The sequence below is a fragment of the Oncorhynchus tshawytscha genome, linkage group LG11 (genome assembly GCF_018296145.1).
Source record: "Oncorhynchus tshawytscha isolate Ot180627B linkage group LG11, Otsh_v2.0, whole genome shotgun sequence".
Taxonomy (NCBI): Eukaryota; Metazoa; Chordata; class Actinopteri; order Salmoniformes; family Salmonidae; genus Oncorhynchus; species Oncorhynchus tshawytscha.
The window spans coordinates 15,323,449-15,348,609 of record NC_056439.1 but is presented as its reverse complement, the minus strand read 5'-3'; the positions used below and the strand labels follow the sequence as shown (position 1 = coordinate 15,348,609).

The following is a 25,161-nucleotide window of genomic DNA, read 5'->3' as shown; positions in this document are numbered from 1 at the left end:
CTTGAAGGAGTTCCCACAAATGCTGAGCACTTGTTGGCTGCTTTTCCTTCACTCTGCAGTCCAACTCATCCCAAACCATCCCAATTGGGCTGAGGTCGGGTGATTGTGGAGGCCAGGTCATCTGATGCAGCACGCCATCACTCTCCTTCTTGGTCAAATAGCCCTTGCACAGCCTGTAGGTGTGTTTTGGGGCATTGTCCTGTTGAAAAACAAATGATAGTCCTACTAAGTGCAAACCAAAGGGGATGGTGTATCGCTGCAGAATGCTGTGGTAGCCATGCTGGTTAAGAGTGCCTTGAATTCTAAATCAATCACAGACGTGTCACCAGCAAAGCACCCCCACACCATCACACCTCCATGCTTCACTGTGGGAACCACACATGCAGAGATCCGTTGACCTAGTCTGCGTCTCACAAAGACATGGCGGTTGGAACCAAAAATCTCAAATTTGGACTCATCAGACCAAAGAATAGATTTCCACCAGTCTAATGTTCATTTCTCATGTTTCTTAGCCCAAGCAATTTTCTTCTTATTGGTGTCCTTTAGTAGTGGTTTATTTGCAGCAATTCAACCATGAAGGCCTGATTGACGCAGTCTCCTCTGAACAGTTGATGCTGAGATGTGTCTGTTATTTGAACTCTGTGAAGCATTTATTTGGGATGTAATCTGAGGTTCAATTAATTGCTGATTTCTGAGGCTGGTAACTCTAATGAACGCATCCTCTGCAGCAGAGCTAACTCTGGGTCTTCCTTTCCTGTGACGGTCCTCATGAGAGCCAGTTTCATCATAGCGCTTGATGGTTTTTGCGACTGCACTTGAAGAAACTTTCAAAGTTCTTGACATTTTCCGGATTGACTGACCTTCATGTCTTAAAGTAACGATGGACTGTCATTTATCTTTATTTATTTGAGCTGTTCTTGTCAAAATATGGACTTGGTCTTTTACCAAATAGGGCTATCTTCGGTCACAACACAACTGATTCCATGATACTACATGATTCCATATGTGTTATTTCATAGTTTTGATGTCTTCGCTATTATTATACAATGTAGAAAATAGTAAAAATGTATCCAAACTTTTGAGAGGTAATGTATGTAAATGTGTGGAGTTTGCTAGGAGGCATTGACAATTGGACTGAAACCGGTGCAATGGTCAGATGACATGAAAATGGAGCTCTTTGGCCACGTACAGCATTGGTGGGTTTTGTATCCAAAAACAGAATTCATGACGTAGGCTGACTCGTTTCCAATAGGCTATTGTAAAGCTGACAATCAGAGAAAGGTGGCAGCCGTGTCATTTACATCTTTCTTGCCTAACCTTTTCCTTGTCGAAACGCTCCCATTATTTTTGAGTTAATCAAGGAGAAAGAGAAAAACATTTTTGTCAAATGCAAACTCTGCAGAGGCAGCATTGATTTCTTAGTCCAGAAACACCACATCAATCCTGAAAAAGCATCTGGAGGTCATGCACAAAGTCACAAAGCTGGTAGCCAATGTTACATAAATATGTGAAACATGAGAAGTCTTTACACCTTACGATAATAAACAAAACTGCATAAATCATGTTTCCAAATATTCTAACAAAATGTCCATAGAAACAAGGACCTATGAGAAGTTCATAGGAACATGTCAAATTGGGTGACAAATTAACCCTAAGTGTCTATATTTTTGAGAAATTAAGGCATATATAATCATATTTCAACCATTTTCCATCCTAAAATTTAGGAATAAGCAAAGGCTTTGATTTATAGTTAAACAGATGGAAAAAGGAGTCTTAAAAAGGCTCTACAAGACAGCCTTAAAAGCTATTAGAAATACATCAAAACACAATAATGTTGAAGCAAAGACCCCTGCCAACTAATATCAACACTTGTATTTACTTTTGGACACATTTTTCTGCCTTCTTTAAGTTTGTGCCTTTAAGTTTGTATCTTTAAGCTATTTTCTAATTTCTCTCCATCATGAGGGAGAATAATGAAAGTTCACAGTAACAAAGTAACAAATAAAAGGTAGACCTATCAATTATAGTTAGTGTTTTTACTGATATGAATTATGTAATTCATTGTTGTTAAAAAGTTATTCCGAATTTTTGAAAAATAGGTACAGAATTTTCTGCAATTGAATATTCCTCAATGGGAAATCATTGTAGTGACAAACCACAGTTGGGTTCACAATACATGTACTATATTCTACTTTACTGTAATGAACTATACTGAACTCTACTGTACTGTACTCTACTGAGTTCTACTGTGCTGTACTTTGATGTCCAAACTTGTGAAACATAGACACCTATGATTGGTTCAGATTTTGTCCTGTCCGGACCAACCAGATTTGGTCTGGTTTGGGGGCAGATCTGATTGAAATAATAGCCAGTGTGTAGAATAATACCCAAATATGCAAAGGGATAATGTATATTTATACCTATTTATGATATATCTCCATGAAAAGCATGTCATTCATATCCACAATTCTGCATTTCTGTGTATTGGAATTGCCCAATTCAAAACAGCAAGGTAGGTCTATAGTGGAGCTCTGTGGTGCTAAATGGACAGCGTAAAAAGGTCAAATAATGAGTAATAATGTCAAATATTACTTTTCATGCAAAGTAATATTGTAACGTAACAATATTACTTTTCTTAAATGTAACGCGTAATATGTAATAGATAACTTTTTCAAGTAATGAATCCCAACACTGATCAACAGTGCCAATAATTCTGTATTTACTATTGTTTTTGTCAAAATTGCTCAAGCTCAGTACATTTGGTTTGGACAGCAATATTCAAACCTTGTCTCTGATTTTCAATCAGATTTAAGTGAGGACTGAGACTGGACCATCCAGAAATACTCAACACCTCTTGAAAAGCAATTCTGGAGTGTCTTTGCATAAAAATGTCTCTTTCCAAGGGTTAGGTTTTCAGAAGACTGAGGTGGGATTCCTCTAACCTTTTACCTGAGCTATGCTCCTTTCATTATTTCGTTTGATCCTGATAAACTCCCCAGTCACTGCCAGTGACAAGCATACCAATAACATGATGCTGCCCCCACAATACTACGCTATTATCAACAGCAACCCTGGAGCAATTAGGGATAAGTGCCTTGCTCAAGGGACAAGCAACAGCTTTTTCACCTTTTTGGCTCAAGGATCTGAACTAGTGAATTTTCTCTACGCACAATGACTACTTTTAACAAGGCGGCAGGTAGCCTAGCGATTAAGAGTGTTGGGCCTGTAACCAAAAGGTCGCTGGTTTGAATCCCCAAGCTGGCAAGGTTGAAAAATCTGCCTTTTTGCCCTTAAGCAAGGCAGTTGACTCTCAACAACAACTGCTCCCCGGGTGCCGATGATGCCGATTAAGGCAACTCCCTGCACCTCTCTGATTCAGAGGTTGGGTTAAATGCAGAAGACACATGCAACTGACTGGGTATCTCCATTTCAGTTAGTGGCCTAATGCTCTAACTGCTAGGCTGCCTTCCGCCCAAGATTCACTATGCTGAGGGTTTTGACTGGGCATTGGATATTATACTGACCACTACAGAACACATGTATAACCAACTTCACACAATATGCTGTGTGAATAAGTTGAGTGGTCAATGTTTGGCACCTCAACTGAAACCAACATGGTCTCATTATATAAACATTCTGACATTCAACCTTATGTCATCTAACCTAAAATGAAACAGCCTGATCAGATTGAACTCAGTGTCCACAATAGACAAGTGTTGGAAGAAGAAAGCGACAGATGTGATAAGGCTGGCTCGGCCATTTTGTCCCATTGGGAGTAACACTGTTGTCTGTCACTTCTTTGACCTCTCACATTCTGCATATTTGCTGACAAGGGAAAGTGGCCTGAGTGCCTGGCACCATTAGAATCCTGGTGACAGATACACATGGCCTTGAAGAATTGTTCTTACATGACATCATCTCGTTCAACCATTGTTGCATTGATGGAGCATGTTCTGATTTCCAGAGGTATGAAAATTTGAATGTCAAGTCATGGAATGTTTGGAGCTAAAATGGGGGATAGTTTCTTTCCCACAGGCACGGTCACAACCACATTCCAATTGCATTTGCAGCGCGGATAAAGTGTCAGTAAGAAACAAGCCAATTATTCACTCCTCCCTACAGCTACAAAGGCCATTATCCAAAAACACACCTTGAGAGTGGGACGTTCCACCGTTTAAATCGGAGGGTGTGTCTGTGTTGCCCCTGTGGTACATTTGTAGTTTTCTACTGCAAATCAACCCTCCGGGCTATGAAATATACCCTCGTGAAGGTCTGATAGCATGCCAATTTTATACACTTTTAATAAGATAAAAAACCATCACTAAGACTTATCCCGGTAACTAAACTGAGTGTATTTTCTCCCTGTCTTCGATGACAAGACATTCTATTTTGAAAAACAATGCACATTTCTGAAGAGTAGCAGGTGATGCACAGCAGAAACGTGATAATGAGTGGAGTTAATGTGATACAAGCATCTGCCCACATTCCTCAGATTAGCATGGGAATAAAAGAAGGGGAAAATATTGAACTATTGTGGATATATCCGTGTGGATTATAGCAGGATTAGGACAGATGATTACAAGGCATCTATTAATGAACACATTGTATAGGTGGCTTCACCGCCTGAATCCCAGGATGATACACAGTATATGTTATCTGACTGGTAACTAGAGAGCTCTCTTTGGAAATGAAGATGTATTTATACACAACACACAGGCCTTTACACATCAACATACAAAGTGACCTTTATCTTACTTACTGCAGTTTGCACAACACAGATGCATTGAGACATTTCCTTTCTTCTCTCTTCATATTAAGTCAATCTATTTAGGAATTAATTGACAATCACGTACTACCTATTCATCACCAAGAAGCAGAAAAACAGCAATACTGTGTTATAAAACAAACAACACCATCTTTACTAACGATTCATATTGACCTTGGACTGTAACCACCAGTAACACAACATCACAAGCTTTCACTCTACGATTAAATTTGGAACTGGTCTGACTGGTTCTTACAGTGCCTTCGGAAGGTATTCAGATCCCTTGGCTTTTTACACATTAGTTACGTTACAGTCGTTTTTTCCCCTCGTCAATCTACACACAATACCCCATAACGACAAAGCAAAAACAGGTTTTTAGACATTTTTGCCATATTCAAATTTTAAATATTACATTTTATATATTTTTTATATTATATATTTTTTAAATATTACATTTACATAAGTATTCAGACCCTTTACTCAGTACTTTGTTGAAGCACCTTTGGCAGTGATGACAGCATCAAGTCTCAAGGCTACAAGCTTGGCACCACTGTATTTGGGGAGATTCTCCCATTCTTCTCTGTAGATTCTCTCAATCTCTGTCAGGTTGGATGGAGAGCGTCGCTGCACAGCTAGTTTCAGGTCTCTCCAGAGATGTTCGATCGGATTGAAGTCCGAGCTCTGGCTGGGCCACTCAAGATATTCATAAACTTGTCACGAAGACCTCCTCTGCGTTGTCTTGGCTGTGTGCTTAGTGTCGTTGTCCTGTTGGAAGGTGAACCTTCGCCCCAGTCTGAGGACCTGAGCACTCTAGAGCAGGTTTTCATCAAGGATCTCTTTGTACTTTGCTTCGTTCATCTTTGCCTCGATCCTGACGAGTCTCCCAGTCCCTGCCGCTGAAAAACATTCCCACAGCATGATGCTGCCACCACCATGCTTCACCGTAGTGATGGTGCCAGGTTTCCTCCAGACATGACACTTGGCATTAAGGCCAAAGAGTTCAATCTTGTTTTCATCAGACCAGAGAATCTTGTTTCTCATGGTCTGAGTGTCTTTAGGTGCATTTTTGCAAACTCCAAGAGGGCTGTCATGTGCCTTTTACTGAGGAGTGGCTTCAGTCTGGCCACTCTACCATAAATGCCTGATTGTTGGAGTGCTGCAGAGATGGATGTCCTTCTGGAAGTTTCTCCCATCTCCACAGAGGAAGTTACCATCGGGTTCTTGGTCACCTCCCTGACCAAGGCCCTTCTCCCCTGATTGCTCATTGGGTTCAATTTCGAATCTCATAGCAAAGGGTCTGAATACTTAAGTAAATAAGGTCTTTCTGTTTTTTATGATGGCGTGTCTATTGGCTTTGGTTCAACTATGGATCCGTCCTCCACAGGAACCACACCAACAAATCTTTCCACAGAATTACCCCAAACCTGACATCACAGTGCCTTCCTGTGCCATTTGTCTACAGAAATAAAAAACAGTGGCATGGACAGTGGCAAGCTAATTGGTAATTGGATACATCCCTGACAGCACAAACTCATGCTAAACAAGCACAGAGACCATGTGTCAGTAGATCTGACAACATCTAAGAGAGGAGGGGAACTGGTTAGAGAGGAGCCGTCAAGCTCAATTTACCACGGCGCTTGGGATCAAAGCGTCACATCAAGATGGATGGTGCCATGGTTTGTCTTGATCAGCCCTCTGACACTCTGTAATCATGATATGTGGCTTAAAGTAGCGCAGAGCGGAGGTTCGTAAAGGCCGCTCCTGATTATTCTACTCAAGTGCACCTACCCCATTTGCCATTTGCAGAGGGAAAACGTGATCGCGGGTAAGAGTTTCAGAGGTGTGTGTCTGTTATTGTGTTATCTTGTGTGTGTGTGTGTGTGTGTGTGTGTGTGTGTGTGTGTGTGTGTGTGTGTGTGTGTGTGTGTGTGTGTGTGTGTGTGTGTGTGTGTGTGTGTGTGTGTGTGTGCGTGCATGCGTGCCTGCATGTGTGTGTGTATATGTGTGTAGGTTAGACAGACCAATAGTTTAACGGTGTGGTCTTTAAGGCCCGTGTGTGCTCTCTACGTGCTCTGAGCCTATCCCTGGATTTCAATTTCAAATGCTTGTCACCTTTTTGCAGTAGAAAGCCAGCCTGATTCAAGGTCCAATCCACTCTGTGTCTCTCCATACCTCTCCATTTCTCTCATATACAATATCTGAAGTATGTATTTTTTATCTTACTTTACCCTTTCTACATCTCTTGTTCTCTCAGACTTTTACTCTCTATCTGTCTTAGTCTTGACACCTGCTAAACATATATGTTAAACTGCATTACACTGAGTTCTGTTTTGTGACACGTCTTTCAGAGTGCTGTTGATCCTGTGAGCTACTCCTCCCGTTTATGATAGGTTTTGCCTGCCTCACTAACGACGCCTTTTGCCTATTCCCTGCCTGTACAGTAGATCGGATTTCCTGTTATCTACCTATTGCCCGATCTCCCGGACTATGTTACTAGCCTTTTCCCAGCCTGTACTGTTGCCCTTTTGGACCCCCTGTGTATGACCTTCTGCCTGCCCCTGGACACAGCTACCTACCTACCTGCCTCCTGTGGTCCTTTGCAATAAACATCTGCTGCGCCCTGCGCTTGAAACCAGCTCTCTGTCTCCCCTCATGTTCATTACAGTTAGGTAATACAATATAAAAGGAAAAATCCGAGTCTCAGCGTAAATAACATTACCATGGAATTGCCCCCGGTTAAAAGAGCGAGCAAGGAAATCATTCATGAGGTGAGTGAGTAGAGAAGTGTTCTATTTAAAAATGTCACCCCTCATTATGGTTCAAACACACTCCAGATGAATTTAGTTCACACACATGCACACACACATCAATAGCATTGCCTGGGCCATTGAGGTGGTGCGATGGGTTTGATCACACCATCTGGATCAACACTGCTCCACAGTGAACCAGCTTGGAAACACACCCCTGTCTTCACACCCCTCTGCTGCCACGCCATGGCAAGACCTGCTGCTTTGGGATGAATGATCATCCTCTAACAGCACTCTATGTAGCTCTACCACTGAGCTTAAGTAACCTCCTTTCTTAGGACTATCTTTCTGTCTGTCTACTTGGGTAAAGAGAATAAGAAGCTAAACTGTCTCGTTTACTGTGCTTTGATTCTTCGTTGATGACACATGTTGTAACACACACACACACACATACACACAGCCTGGGATGCTTTCGTGTCTCCCGCCCACACACACTTCAGACTGGAGCAGCATCAAGACGAGTCACCATCTGGAGTGTCTACACTGGCAGAGCAAACAGAGTCATCTACCTATCAGGACTAATGTACCAACACACAGAGATAAGTGTAAGTGCTTAATCGCATATTCTGGGAAATTAAATTAACATAAATGTGAGATTTCAAACTGAGTACTTCCATGTAGTCTGGCCCAGGAGTGTGAAGGTGAACGAAAAGGCACTGGAGCAACGAACCGCCATTGTTGTCTTCGACTGGCCGGTTCCCCTCTCTCCACTGGGATTCTCTGCCTCAAACCCTATTACAGGGGCTGAGTCACTGACTTACTGATGCTCTTCCATGCCGTCCCTAGGAGGGGTGCGTCACTTGAGTGGGTTGAGTCACTGACGTGATCTTCCTGTCTGGGTTGGCGCCCCCCCTTGGGTTGTGCCGTGGCTGAGATCTTTGTGGGCTATACTGGGCCTTGTCTCAGGATGGTAAGTTGGTGGTTGAAGATATCCCTCTAGTGGTGTGGGGGCTGTGCTTTGGCAAAGTGGGTGGGGTTATATCCTGCCTGTTTGGCCCTGTCCAGGGGTATCGTCGGATGGGGCCAGTGTCTCTCGACCCCTCCTGTCTTAGCCTCCAGTATTTATGCCTCAGTAGTTTGTGTCGGGGGCGGGTGACGCACCCCTCCTAGGGACAGCATGGAAGAGCATCAGTCTGTTATATCTGGAGTATTTCTCCTGTCTTATTCGGTGTCCTGTGTGAATTTAAGTATGCTCTCTCTAATTCTCTCTCTCTTTCTTTCTTTCTTTCTTTCTTTTTTTCTCTCTCTCTCTCTCTCTCTCTCTCTCTCTCGGAGGACCTGAACCCTAGGACCATGCCTCAGGACTACCTGGCCTGATGACTCCTTGCTGTCCCCAGTCCATCTGGCCGTGCTGCTGCTCCAGTTTCAACTGTTCTGCCTGCGGCTATGGAACCCTGACCTGTTCACAGGACGTGCTACCTGTCCCAGACCTGCTGTTTTCAACTCTCTAGAGACAGCAGGAGCGGTAGAGATACTCTGAAAGATCGGCTATGAAAAGCCAACTGACTTACTCCTGAGGTGCTGACCTGTTTCACCCTCAACAACCACTGTGATTATTATTATTTGACCCTGCTGGTCATCTATGAACATTTGAACATCTTGGCCATGTTCTGTTATAATCTCCACCCGGCACAGCCAGAAGAGGACTGGCCACCCCTCATAACCTGGTTCCTCTCTAGGTTTCTTCCTAGGTTCTGGCCTTTCTAGGGAGTTTTTCTTAGCCACCGAGCTTCTACACCTGCATTGCTTGCTGTTTGGCGTTTTAGGCTGGGTTTCTGTACAGCACTTTGAGATATCAACTGATGTAAGAAGGGCTTTATAAATACATTTGATTTGATTTTCATTGTTGCCAGAATAGGTCATTTAGTTGATTTGATTGGTGACCAAGTCCAAGTCTCTTGTGGCAGCTCCTTTTCATCTAATTAGTTGAGTTTCAGTGTGGCCCAATAAGGCATCCTGTGGGACAACCAAAAATCGCCCTGGTTGATGTTGAATTTCAGTGTAGCCCAATAAGGCAAACTATGGGACAACCAAAAATCTCCCTGAAAGATGTTGAATTTCAGTGTGGCCAATAAGGCATCCTGTAGGACAAGCAAAAACATCCCTGGGAGATACATCATTCTCAGAACACACTGGCCTTGTTAATTCCGAGGTACCTTACTGCAGGTGGACTCACTGGGCTGTGTCAGCACACACACATGCGCGCAAACAGGCACACACACACACAGCTGTCCCCGAACACTCTTGGAAGAGGGCAATGATTTGGCTGATCTGGCCTATGTACTAGTGGTTCAAAATCCTACATGACAGGTTTGTTTATTACAAGACTACAGTAGAAGAAAAGAAGGAAAGAAAGAGAAACGAGACAGATCTGCTCACAAACCACCCTCATCAACCTCTTCACTGATACTGCAGATCAGAGGAGGCTGGTGAGAGGAGCTGTAGGACGGGCTCATTGTAATGGCAAGAATGGAATAATGGAACGGAGTCAAACATGTGATTTCCATATATGTGATGTGTTTGATACCGTTCCATTAATTCCATTCCATCCATTCCAATGAGCCTGTCCTCCTATAGCTCCTCCCACCAGCCCCCTCTGCTGCAGATCATGGTCAATTGCCTCAGTTTTCATACGGTGGTGAAGGGGCAAGGGAAGAAGAAACATGTTTTGTAGATGTAAAACAAGTTATCTGGCAGTGGCTGAATATGTATGTGTGTGTGAGTGAGTGAGTGAGTGAGTGAGTGAGTGAGTGAGTGTGTCATGAACATTGTTGTAAGAATCGGACCAAAATGCAGCGTGGGTCGGGTTCATCATCTTTATTTAACGTGAACCGACGAAAAACAATAAAGAAGAAAGAAACAAACGTGAAGCTATGCAGTGCTCAAGGCAACTATACACAAACAAGATCCCACAACAAACAGGTGGGAAAAATCTGCCTAAATATGATCCCCAATCAGAGACAACGATAGACAGCTGCCTCTGATTGGGAACCATACCAAGCCAACCTAGAAATAAAGAAACTAGAATGCGCACCCTGGTCACACCCTGACCTAACCAAAATAGAGATTAAAGGATCTCTAAGGTCAGGGTGTGACAGAGTGTGTGGTCATCCTCACAATTCAAGCCAGTCCTCCACGAAAGCACTTCAGTTTATCCTTCTCTTCGCAACCTAAAGCATCAACCAAACTATCTTTGAATTGTCCAACAAGTGGCCACTCTCTGAGAGGACTATCCCTATGAAATTCTCAGATGAAGACTATTCCTACAAGCCCAAAACGTTGATGGAGAAATGGGCTTAGGTAACAAAATGTGGTGACAACCAGAATAAAATTAATAAATGAATTAATACGGATTCCATGGCAGTTGGTTTATGAACTGATACACAAAATAACGGCCGATTAAAAAGGTAACATTTTTCTATTAAATTATTATACAAAATTCTTGCAACCAATATTTGTATTTGTATTCATTCATTAGCTGCTGCAAAGGCATTTGTATTTGTATTTCATGTATGGGACATACACAAAATAGTCCAAAACGGTGAAGTGAAACGAAAAAAATTAATTGTTCAAAATGTTTGTTTGTTTTTTTTCTGATTTTTTAAGATCTGGTGCAACCAATTACCTTCTGAAGACACATAATTAGTTAAAGAAATCTAAGTGTCTGTCACATGATCTCAGTATATATACACCTGTTCTGAAAGGCCCCAGAGTCTGCTTCACCACTAAGCAAGGGGCACATCCAAGCAAGCGGCACCATGAAGACCAAGGAGCTCTCCAAACAGGTCAGGGACAAAGTTGTGGAGAAGTACAGATCAGGGTTGGGTTATAAAAAAAATATCTGAAACTTTGAACATCCCACAGAGTACCATTAAATCCATTACTAAAATTTGGAAAGAATATGACACCACAACAAACCTGCCAAGAGAGGGCCGCCCACCAAAACTCACAAACTAGGCAAGGAGGGCATTAATCAAAGAGGCAACAAAGAGACCAAAGATAATCCTGAAGGAGCTGCAAAGCTCCACAGCGGAGATTGGAGTATCTGTCCATAGGACCACTTTAAGCCGTACACTCCACAGAGCTAGGCTTTAGAAGAACGGCCATAAAAAAGCCATTGCTTAAAGAAAAAAATAAGCAAACACGTTTGGTATTTGCGAAAAAGGCATGTGGGAGACTCGCCAAACATATGGAAGAAGGTACTCTGGTCAGAAACTAAAATGTAGCTTTATGGCCATCAACGAAAACGCTATGTCTGGCGCAAACCCAACACCTATCATCACCCCGAGAAAACCATCATGCTGTGAGGATGTTTTTCATCGGCAGGGACTGGAAAACTGGTCAGAAGTGAAGGAATGATGGATGGAGCTAAATACAGGGACATTCTTGAGGGAAACCTGTTTCAGTCTTCCAGAGATTTGAGACTGGGACGGAGGTTCACCTTCCAGCAGGACAATGACCCTAAGCATACTGCTAAAGCAACACTTGAGTGGTTTAAGGGGAAACATTTAAATGTCTTGGAATGGCCTAGTCAAAGCCCAGACCTCAATCCAATTGAGAATCTGTGGTATGACTTAAAGATTGCTGTATACCAGCGGAACCCATCCAACTTAAAGGAGCTGGAGCAGTTTTGCCTTGAAGAATGGGCAAAGATCCCAGTGGCTAGATGTGCCAAGCTTGTAGAAGCATACCCCAAGAGACTTGCTGCAAAAGGTGGCTCTACAAAGTATTGACTTTTGGGGGTTGAAAAGTTATACTCAAATTTTCAGTTTTTTTGATGTCATGGCTTTAGTGGTTTCATGGTTTCCAGAAAATGATGTCATGGCTTTAGAAGCTTCTGATAGGCTAATTGGCATCATTTGAGTCAATTGGAGGAGTACCTGTGAATGTATTTCAAGGACTACCTTCAAATTCAGTGCCTTTTTGCTTGACATCATAGGAAAATCAAACGATATCAGCAAAGACCTCAGGAAAACAAATAGCCTAGTCTGGTTCATCCTTGGGAGCAATTGCCAAACACCTGAAGGTACCCCGTTCATCTGTACAAACAATAGTACACAAGTATAAACACCATGGGACCACGCAGCCATCATAGCGCTCAGGAAGGAGACACGTTCTGTCTCCTAGAGATGAACGTACTTTGGTGTGAAAAGTGCAAATCAATCCCAGAACAACAGCAAAGGACCTTGTGAAGATGCTGGAGGAAACAGGTACAAAATTATCTATATCCACAGTGAAACAAGTCCTCTATCGACGTAACCTGAAAGGCCGCTCAGCAAGGAAGAAGCTACTGCTCCAAAAACCTCCATAAAAAAAGCCAGACTACGGTTTGCAACTGCACATGGGGACAAAGATCATACTTTTTGGAGAAATGTCCTCTGGTCTGATGAAACGAAAATAGAACCGTTTGACCATCGTTATGTTAGGAGAAAAAGGGGAGCGCTTGCAAGCCGAAGAACACCATCCCAACCGCGAAGCAGCATCATGTTGTGGGGGTGCTTTGCTGCAGGAGGTACTTGTGCACTTCACAAAATAGATGGAATCATGAGGTTGGAAAATTTGTGGGTATATTGAAGCAACATCTCAAGACATCAGTCAGGAAGCTAAAGCTTGGTCACAAATGGGTCTTCCAAATGGACTATGACCCAAGCATACCTCCAAAGTTGTGGCAAAATGGCTTAAGGACAACAAAGTCAAGGTAATGGAGTGGCCATCACAAAGCCCTGACCTCAATCCTATAGAACATTTGTGGGCAGAACTGAAAAAGTGTGTGCGAGCAAGGAGGCCTACAAACCTGACTCAGTTACACCAGCTCTGTCAGGAGGAATGGGCCAAAATTGTGGAATGTTTGACCCAAGTTAAACAATGTGAAGGCAATCCTACCAAATACTAATTGAGTTTATGTACACTTCTGACCCACTGGGAATGTGACGAAAGAAATAAAAGCTGAAATGAATCATTCTCTCTACTATTATTCTGAAATGTCATATTCTTAAAATCAAGTGGTTGTGACCTAAGACAGGGAATTTTTACTATGCATAAATGTCAGGAATAGTGAAAAACTGAGTTGATGTCACGCCCTGGCCTTAGTATTTTGTGTTTTCTTTATTATTTTGGTCAGGCCAGGGTGTGACATGGGTATTTATGTGGTGTGTTTTGTCCAGGTTTTTTTTGTAGGTTATGGGATTGTGGTTAGTGAAGTAGTCTAGGTAAGTCTATGGTTGCCTAGAGTGGTTCTCAATCAGAGGTAGGTGTTTATCATTGTCTCTGATTGGGAACCATATTTAGGCAGCCATATTCTTTAGGTATTTCGTGGGTGATTGTTCCTGTCTCTGTGTTTGTTTGCACCAGATAGGGCTGTTTCGGTTTTTCACATTTATTGTTTTTTGTATATTGTTCATTTTCATCTTTATTAAAGATGTTTATAAATAACTACGCTGCCTTTTGGTCCTCCTCTCTTTTGACAGAAGAAAACCGTAACAGTTGAAATATATTTGGCTTTTATGTAAACTTCCGACTTCAACTGTAGATGGGAGGGGTTAAGGGTGGCTGAAGGCTGGGACGAAAAACAAACAAAAGATAACCTATGTAAAATATACTGTCCGAGAAATGTATGTAATATGAAGTATGTATAAGACGGAAGTGGAAGCTTAAGTATTGTTGTCCATTAGTTGATACCAACTAAGGGAGTGGTGGTAGGGTTAGGGGAATATAATAAAGAAGGATAATACATTGAAAAATATATATATATTTAAAATAAAAATAAATATATATATATATTTAAACCCCCAAAATATATATGGGGGATTGGAAATGATGCAGACAATTACATTGATGGAAGCCACGATTTATATGCAATATTAAAGCCGATTCTACCACTTCATAAAAAATGTAAATGTAAAATAAAATGTAAAATAAAAAATATGATTCTCAGGAAACAGCTCTAGTAGTAATCTATTGATTAGTAATCAATGTATTCCGGCGGGGGATCTTCCTGGGGAATACATCTACATGTATAAATTGTGGTGGCCACAATTTAGCAGTGGCAGTGTGCCACTACTGAATGCATATAGGAGAAACACTGGACATTTACCATCAAACCCGATGCAACCCAATAGCATTAGAATTGCAAAACACTAGGGGAGAGTTAAATTGGGTTAAATCGAGGGTTAAATTGAGCCACCCTTGTTTCTAGAAAACCATTCACAACATGTATTATCTGACTAAATATTTAGGAAGAGTTCATAATTTCATGGAGCCTGTGAAGAAAAAAAAACACATGGAAAAGGTGGTACGCAAGTTAGGTTGAAAAAACGGATTTCCACCAAGTCAAATTAAATTGTTGTGTTAGAGGTTTCATGATGCTTGTATCTAAACCAAAGTTGATTATTTTAAGATTGTTCTATACATCAGTTGGGGTCTCTAAGCTTCCATGAGGTTTAAGCTTCCATATGAACCTAGCATGAAAGTGCATCCTTGTGGCTGTGTAGGCTAATATAGTCAAAACGTTTGCCTTGGGTAAAGTTGAGACAATTGCAAGTTGAGCAAATTGAAGTGTTTTCTCTCCAGGGGTAATGCAATGCACCCTCTACACTGTTTGAGAGGCCTGTTTGAGAGGCTTCCCTCTGGCCGGCGTTTCAGTATGCCCATGGCCAAGAAGAACGTGTTCAAACATTTATTTGTTCCATGTGCTGTTGGACTACTAAATGCAAAGTAAATTGTATCAGTATATGTTCTTATCTATCCAGTGCAGTTGGGACAGCTGCAGGTTATGAGTGAATGTATTAATGTTCTCTATGCTGTTAGGGTATGCAACATGATGGTTTAAATGTGTATGATGTGAGAATGTATTTGTATGTGGTCCTTTTAATGGAAGGTGATGCCAAATAAACATTTCCATCATGGATGGGCAATAAAGTTGTATTCTATTCTATTATTGCTGAGGTATGAGGTAAGAACAGGGCCTGGCCTATGTTAAAAGTGTTTTTAAAAGTACAGTGTTTGTTAGGTGTTAAGCCAGTGTTAAAATATGCTTTACAAAAAGGAATTGTGATTGTGTTGAATACAGAAATGTGCAAGTGGCTTAACTTACCCTGTCCCACGGTTCAATTTACCCCATACTTTTTTTGGACAAGCTATGTTTTCAAAACTGTAATGTTTGAATTAATTCTGATTATACTGAACTTATACTGTATACTGTTTTTTGGGGGTGGGATTGGCATAGGGTGTGGGGGGTCCATGGGTTGCTTTGGACATTTTTGGGGGATTCCACATGTCTTATTCATTAATAAGAAGAAGTTTGGTCCAAATCGGATGTTGAGTAATATATTTCTTGAAATTAAAATGGCCAATTTAACCTTTATTTTTAACCTTTATTTAACTAGGCAAGTCAGTTAAGAACAAATTCTTATTTTCAATGACGGCCTAGGAACAGTGGGTTAACTGCCCTGTTCAGGGGCAGAAAGACAGACCTTGTCAGCTCGGGCATTCCATCTTGCAACCTTTCGTTTACTAGTCCAACGCTCTAACCACTAGGCTACCTGCTACCTGCAATTAGGGTGCAATCAATTAGCTTAATTTCTCCGAGATAAAACTTCATTTCAACAATAGAATGTTTCAGGAATGCCAATCTTACCTGTTTCTAACTACAGAAAGAATTTCAGAACAATCTGAGAGGGTGGGTGTCATGGCTTGCTGAAATGACATGGAAACGACTCATGTCTGCCATTTCCTCTGGAGGATTGATATGAGTGTTAGCTCGGCAGCAGGGCGAGAACAAGGGAGGAAAAGAGAGCGAGAGTAAATGAGTGAAGGAGCAATAGAGTTGGAACTATGGCCTCTGATTCAGAGAGCTCATTCATTTTCAGAGGTGAATTAGACTGGCAGCGTTTGATCAGGTCTAGCACTCACAGAGTAGAGTGATGGACAGCTGATTAGGAAGCCTTCGGCTCTTCCTATGGTAATCACAGGTGTCTTTGAGAGCCATGAGAATGTGTGTGTGTGTGTGTGTGTGTGTGTGTGTGTGTGTGTGTGTGTGTGTGTGTGTGTGTGTGTGTGTGTGTGTGTGTGTGTGTTTTTGTGTGTGTGTGTTTGTGTGTCTGTGTGTATTGATGAGAAGAGCAGAGGTGGGAAAGGTAATATAAAATCAAAGCAGAATCAATCTTCTCCTCTATCAAAGCAATAATTACCTCAGAAGCATTAACATCAGTCAAATCGAAAATGTATCGTAAGACAGTACAGATGTTATGTCAGTCCGGGAGCAGAATTTTTACAGACGTCTTCAAGTAAGGTGTTACAGTTATACTGTATGTGAGGCACTTTTGTAACTTTCAACTTCATGGTGTTCTCGTCATTGTCTGCATCCCTGGCGTTGTTGGAGGGTTGCTGGATCGAATCCCAGAGCTGACAAGGTAAAAATCTGTCGTTCTGCCCCTGAGCAAGGCACTGTTCCCCGTGCACCAGAGACAAGGATGTTGATTAAGGCAGCTCTCCGCACCTCTCTGATTCAGAGGGGGTGTGTTAAATACGGAAGACACATTTCAGTTGCTTTCAGTTGTACAACTGACTAGGTATCCCCTCTCCCTCCCTCTCGCTCTCTCCTCTCTCTCTACTGCAAATGATTTAGCCCCATCCGCATTAATCCCATTATAAGTACATATCCTCCCCTGAACCAATAGGGAACTGTTTATTTGTCTTTAACACAATATGCTAATACTATGTGGGAGTAGTAATTCAAATAACATGCCCCAAACGCATTCCCCAAGAATGCGCTACAGTCACTGCCCACTCCACTGCCGTTGAGAGCTGAGAACATGGCTAATGGCTAATGCATTCCCCTATGGTTCCACACCAGCTATTGTTCTACTGTACAGTAGAGAGCGTTTTGTAATGATTGTATTTTGTGGTGTTGTAAGGCGGAGGTTGTGTGTCGGTCATCCAGTTGTTTCCTGGGTTTGAGTTAGCGTGGAGGGGCTAGAGCTGAATACAGCAGGAAGGGATGAAACACACACACACTCGCAAACACACACTTGCAAACATAAAACTTGCAAACACAAAATTTGCAAACACACACACGTGCACACACACAGGACAGAAGCTAGCGGCATACACATTCAAATGCTCTCTCAGAGGCTTTGTAGAAAGGTAGATTACTCTTCTGATGTGGCTGTATGCTTTGCTGCAGTATGTCTGGAGGTGTGAGTGAGTGAGTGAGTGAGTGAGTGAGTGAGTGAGTGAGTGAGTGAGTGAGTGAGTGAGTGAGTGAGTGAGTGAGTGAGTGAGTGAGTGTTTGTGCCTTATGATGGTAAAACAGATTTGATTAATGGGCTGGTAGAGTTTTCGCAGTTTGTGTTTGATGCTCATTAAGTCACTTTTCAAAGAAGTAGAAACTACTCACACGCACGGACACGCACACACACACCGACGCTCCCAGCGCCCCAAACACACGCACACACACACACATACTTGGCCCCTAAACCCAAACCAAGCAAAGCTGTTTGTAGCTGTGGAAAATAATGATGATTGTAATAACTATGACAGAATGAGGATCAAAAGGTTTCCCGCAGCAATCACCAAACACTCACTTATCCTAGCAGACTGCTTTGTAATATATGGGTTGTGCAACGGCAAAGGAACACTTAAAACAACTCCAACAGAATGAGGAATCAGCATAAACACTCACTCTGGCTCCAAATTGACTGAAACAAAATATTATGCGTGGGAAACACAAGAGTTCTCTGGTAATGCATTTATGTACAGTATTCATATGTTTGTGTACGAATGTATTGGAGGTGTTTTATACCACTCAATTCACTCACTTATTATTCCCCACAGTAACTCCTTTAGTGTATATGTTGTGGATTATGTCACGTAAATGCCAAGTTCATGGTCAATGTGGCAAAGTGCTGATCCAAGATGGCCGCCACGTCACCTGACAGCTCACCTTAGGGGATCAGGTTGTCATCAGCTGAACACATTAAGATGGCTGACACACACACACACCACACCAGAAAGAAAGAGGAGAAGCAAGAGGGTTAAATGCTGCCAAAATCTGTCCATGAAAATAAGACCACGAAGTAAGGAATTTTTGTATGGAGGGCAATGAGTGTCGAATTTAATCAACACGATATAAGTGGACGTACGTGGTTGCATGGAGGTGAGATCAGGAGGGACCAAAGACAGTACAGTGCTTCCATCTTTGAGGACATTTATTTCCATTAGTGGCATGGACGATTAATTAGGGCCGATTTCAAGCTTTCATAACAATCGGTAATCTGCCTTTTTGGGCGCCGATTATGGCCGATTTCATTGCAATCCACGAGAAGACTGCGTGGCAGGCTGACCTGACCACCTGTTACGCGAGTGCAGCGTCAAAAGGACCTTGTGGCTGCAAGGAGCCAAGGTAAGTTGCTAGCTAAATATTATAAAAAACTATCAATCTTCATATAATCACAAGTTAACTACACATGGTTGATGATATTACTAGGTTAACTAGCTTGTCCTGCGTTGCATATAATCAATGTGCTGCCTGTTAATTTATCATCGAATCACTGCCTACTTCAACTTCGCCAAACGGGTGATGATTTAACAAAAGCGCATTGCTGAAAAAAGCATAATCATTGCACAAATGTACCTAACCATAAACATCAATGCCTTTCTTAAAATCAATACACAGAAGTTTTTTTTTTTTTAAACCTGCATATTTAGTTAAAAGAAATTCACGTTAGCAGGAAATATTAACTAGGGAAATTGTGTCACTTCTCTTGAGTCAGGGTATATGCAGCAGTTTGGGCCGCCTGGCTTGTTGCGAACTGTGAACTAATTTGCCAGATTTCTGACATAAAATTGAAGGTTGTGCAATGTAAGAGCAATATTTAGACTTAGGGTTGCCACCCGTTCGATAAAATACGGAACGGTTCCGTATTTCACTGAAAGAATAAACGTTTTGTTTTCGAAATTATAGTTTCCGGATTTGACCATATTAATTACCAAAGTCTCGTATTTCTGTGTGTTATTATGTTATAATTAAGTCTATGATTTAATATTTGATAGAGCAGTCTGGCTGAGCTGTGGTAGGAAGCAGCAGGCTTGTAATCACTCATTCAAACAGCACTTTACTCGTTTACTGCGTTTGCCAGCAGTTCTTAGCAATGCTTGAGGCACAGCGCTGTTTATGACTTCAAGCCTATCAACTCCCAAGATTAGGCTGGCAATACTAAAGTACCTATTAGAACATCCAATAGTCAAAGGTTATGAAATACAAATGGTATAGAGAGAAATAGTCGAAGCGTCATAATTCCTATAATAACTACAACCTAAAACTACTTAACTGGGAATATTTAACCACCAGCTTTCATATGTTCTCATGTTCTGAGCAAGGAACTTAAACGTTAGCTGTTTTACATGGCACATATTACACTTTTACTTTCCAACACTGTGTTTTTGCATTATTTAAACCAAATTGAACATGTTTCATGATTTATTTGAGACTAAATAGATTTTATTTATGTATTATATTAAGTTAAAATAAAAGTGTTTATTCAGTATTGTTGTAATTGTCATCATTACAAATATATATATATATATATATATATATATATATAAAAATTGTCCGATTAAATGGGTATCGTCTTTTTTGGTCCTCCAATAATCGGTATCGGCATTAAAAAAAAATCATAATCGGTTGACCTCTATTTCCACTGAGCGGTCACTCAACTATCGTGTCAATACCATACCAAATGTTGTACGGCAGCCATCATCCCAGGACACTCCACTGATTGAAGCTCTTCCTGATTATCTGATGTATTTTGTTACTATATGTACTTTGATTTGGTCTATAGTTTCTTACTTATCATATGATGTGTTTGAACCTTACTTTTGTTGCTTTGCTGCACTATTGTTTGCGTACTGCTACTTAGCATTTAGCCTACTGTTCATTTCAGTTCTAATGTCGCGTTCACATCATGTCATAAGTATCCTAGTCGTAATTACGAAGGGGTGTTTATTTGCATTTTTCCTAGTAAGAAGGTCGCCATTCAAGTATTGCTTACCTTTTGTTGTAGAAGTGACATTGTTGAAGCATTTAGCCTTTAGCATTTTAGCCACTTACATTTACAGCATTTTGGGGTAGTATTACACTAAGTATACAAAACATTAAGGACATCTGCTCTTTCCATGACATAGGCTGACCAGATGAATCCAGGTGAAAGCTATGATCCCTTATTGATGTCACTTGTTAAATCCACTTCAATCCGTGTAGATGAAGGGGAGGAGACAGGATAAAGAAGGATTTTTAAGCCGTGAGAAAATTGAGACATGGATTGTGTATGTGTGCCATTCAGAGGGTGAATGGGCAAGACAAAAGATGTAAGTGCCTTTGGACGGGATATGGTAGTAGGTGTCAGGCGCACTGGTTTGTATAAAGAACTGCAACGATGCTGGGTTGTTAACGCTCAACAGTTTCCAGTGTGTATCAAGAATGGTCCACCACCCAAAGGACATCTAGTCAACTTGACACAACTTTCAACATCTTAAAGGGTCCATGCCTGACGAATTGAGGCTGTTCTGAGGGCAATAGGGGGGAAGGTGTTCCTAATGTTTGGTATACCCAGTGTATATGAGAAACTGTGTAAAGCCAGAATCATTTATGTTGATTATGATAACTGCCACGTATTTAATTTTGTTCTCAGAACCATACATACAACTATTGTCCTCTGATGATTGAACTGCCATAATTAAACTGATCAAAGTGATCGAAGAGAATTCATGAATCTGAGTCTCTCTGACAGGAGCCCATTGGCATTCACAAAACCAGCTATAGTCTTTTCAAACCCAGGCCATATCTGAAAGCGTAAATATAATAAAGCCTACTGTCATGACGTTGGCCTGGGGGTAAGTTTATGACAGTCATAAATACCTCTTCCCCCCTTTTACCTCTCTCCACCCTACTTATGTTACATTTGTAAACCTCTTGGTTAACATAGAGATTCTGGGAACATCAGAAGGTGGGGGGGAAATGAACTATATTCTGGTAATCAGACCAATTGAACATATGCGGTGGTACTTCATGAATATGATGTCAGTTAAGGTTGTCATCTGAGACATTCTCATCAATAATAAGATGACAAACTCTACAGTGGAAAGTCTACACATCAGAGTTGTCGGATTCACATGGAATTGTTGTTCAATTTAAATGTTTGAATATGAAATTATTCGTGATGGGATGAAATGTGATTTTAGCTTCTAAAATGTGAGAATTGGGTTTTCATAAGGTTAGGGCTCTGCTCAATCAGTTGCCCGCCCCCGTGAAGAGTCATGGGTTATAAAACTTTTCAGACACACCCATCTCGCTCCACTATATAAAGCCTTGACGAAAATGTAACCTCCTGTTCCGAGGATGTGAGGACGACGGTCCGATGTCAGAAGGGTTCAGATAAAAACTACAGAACGAAGCAAACATCAGCGTGAGCTTTGGTTGCGAATGGTATGAACTTTGAACTCTTATTCACTACAGAAGTGATACCTCCTAGTCATTGAGTTAGCAACAGCAGCTGCAAACGAGGGTTAGGAAGGAACAGACAGAGTATCCCATCTACCACACAACGACGTTACTACAACGTATTCAATTGACCACCAGAGACATTCTTCAAAGGACAAAGGACTCGGTTTGGCAACACGGCCTTCCATCTACCACCAACCTACTGAAGCGCAGCTCAGAGTAAATATTTATTGCATTTTCCTTTTCCAAATGGGCGGCAATTTAGAATGCATAAGATACTGTATTTACGATAGCACAGCTTCTTCCTTTGGTCCTCAGTCTTCCCGCTCTTTCACTCAAACCCAGCCCTTTTCTTTTGTGTAACCAGCTGTCATATCTATTCTGCCCGCTAGGGACGTTTTCCTTTATGACGTAATTTGTAATCAAGTTATGATTAATTATGTGGATGTGTAATTCTGTGTGATTAGTTAGGTATTTAGTAAATAAATAATTAAACCCAATTTTGTATTGCTGATTCAACTTGTTAGCCAGGGTTTGTGAAGAATTTACAACTTTCAGATGAGACTGAATTAAGGTGACGATTAATATTGACTGCTATTGATGTAAAATATTACTAGGTCTTGAAGAGTTTATTCGGAAGATAACATCTCTATAAATATTATTTCGTGGTGCCCCGACTCTCTAGTTGATAACATTTACATGATCAGCTCAATCAGGTAATTGTTACGGTTTTCTTCTATCTCCTCCTCTGAAGAGGAGGTGTAGCAAGGATCGGACCAAAATGCGGCATAGTTGGTGTTCATGTTCTTTAATAAAGGAAAAACTCAAACATGAACATAATACAAAACAAACAACGTGAAAAAACCGAAACAGCCTATACTGGTGCAAACTAACACAGAGACAGGAACAATCACCCACCAAACACTCAAAGAATATGGCTGCCTAAATATGGTTCCCAATCAGAGACAACGATAAACACCTGCCTCTGATTGAGAACCACTCCAGACAGCCATAGACTATACTAGATAACCCCACTAAGCCACAATCCCAATACCTACAAAAACCCCAAGACAAAACACACTACATAATAAACCCATGTCACACCCTGGCCTGACCAAAATAATAAAGAAAACACAAAATACTAAGACCAGGGCGTGACAGTAATATTAATTACTGAGAAATTATTTTATAGAATAGCATATCATATCACTTTATCCGGCATAGCCAAAGACACGACACTACCCTCCAGCAAAGTGGACATTTCAGATAATCATAAGATATTTCAGATCTTTCAAATACTTGGAGCGTTGGTTTAAGCCTGCATGGAATGCCAGATGGGTGAAGTTCACACTTCTAGAACTAATCCATTGGTTCCAATGCACCAGCCAATCAAACACAGCTAAAACTTTTGAAAGATTTCAAATTTTATTTGAACCCAGGTCTGCTAACTAACCACCCACTCCAGATATTACCAGTTGTCCTAACCTAAGGCCTCAGGTTACATCAGTGTGACCAACTGCTGTCACTACCTCTAACAGTGACTGACAGAAAATAAACATTTGTGAATACATCTTCAGGTCAGTGGAGTGAGAGAGAGGGTGATGGTTGAAAGAAAGGGTGACAGTTGAGAGAGAGAGAGAGAGGGTGACAGTGGAGCGAGAGAGATGGTGATGGTGGAGCGATTAGAGAAGGTCACACGTGTAAGTAATATGTCAAGTTATAAACTCAGCAAAAAAAGAAAAGTCCCCTTTTCAGGACCCTGTCTTTCAAAGATAATTCGTAAAAATCCAAATAACTTCACAGATCTTCATTGTTTCCCATTCTTGTTCAATGAACCATAAACAATTAATGAACATACAACTGTGGAACGGTCGTTAAGACACTATAGTCAGGGGCGGTGTGTCACAGCATCATCGGACTAAGCTTGTTGTCATTGCAGGTAATCTCAACGCTGTGCGTTACAGGGAAGACATCCTCCTCCTTCATATGGTACCCTTCCTGCAGGCTCATCCTGACATGACCCTCCAGCATGACAATGCCACCAGCCATACTGCTCATTCTGTGCGCAATTTCCTGCAAGACAGGAATGTCAGTGTTCTGCCATGGCCAGCGAAGAGCCCGGATCTCAATCCCATTGAGCATGTCTGGGACCTGTTGGATCAGAGGGTGAGGGCTAGGGCCATTCCCCCCAGAAATGTCTGGGAACTTGCAGGTGCCTTGGTGGAAGAGTGGGGTAACATCTCACAGCAAGAACTGGCAAATCTGGTGCATTCCATGAGGAGGAGATCCACTGCAGTACTTAATGCAGTTGGTGGCCACACCAGATACTGACTGTTACTTGTGATTTTGACCCCCACCCCCACCCCTACCCCTTTGTTCAGGGACACATTATTTCAGTTCTGTTAGTCACGTCTTTAGAACTTGTTCAGTTTATGTCCCAGTTATTGAATCTTGTTATGTTCATACAAATATTTACACATGTTAAGTTTGCTGAAAATAAACGCAGTTGACAGTGAGAGGACGTTTCTTTTGTATGCTGAGTTTATGTCAAGTTATATGTCACTGCAGGTATCATAAAACTAATGTCAGCCAAGACAATTTTTATCTTTACCTTTATTTAACTAGGCAAGTCAGTTGAGAACAAATTCTTATTTTCAATGACGGCCTAGGAACTGTGGGTTAACTGCCTTGTTCAGGGGCAAAATGACAGATTTTGACCTTGTCAGCTCGGGGATTCGATCTTGCAACTTTTCGGTTACTAGTCCCAACGCTGTAACCTCTAGGCTACCTGCAGCCCTATTTATAACTACAATTTTTTTTTATTACATTTTATAAACGAGAACATATTACATCCGTACGTTCATACAGTAATATACATTGTCAAATGTCAACACATGAAGGAAGGCATGCATGCACACGCATGCACACGCATGCACACACACACACACACACACACACACACACACACACACACACACACACACACACACACACACACACACACACACACACACACACACACACACACACACACACACACACACTCTCAACATGTTTTCCTCTTTCCTCTTTCATCTAATCAGTCATGTCAT

General features: G+C 41.4%; 1 protein-coding gene across 27 annotated transcripts in view; it reads right to left on the bottom strand.

Moving 5' to 3' along the window:
* nrxn3a (neurexin 3a) overlaps window positions 1–25,161 on the bottom strand; it is a 442,954-nt gene that overhangs the window by 145,206 nt on the left and 272,587 nt on the right. The window lies entirely within an intron of this gene.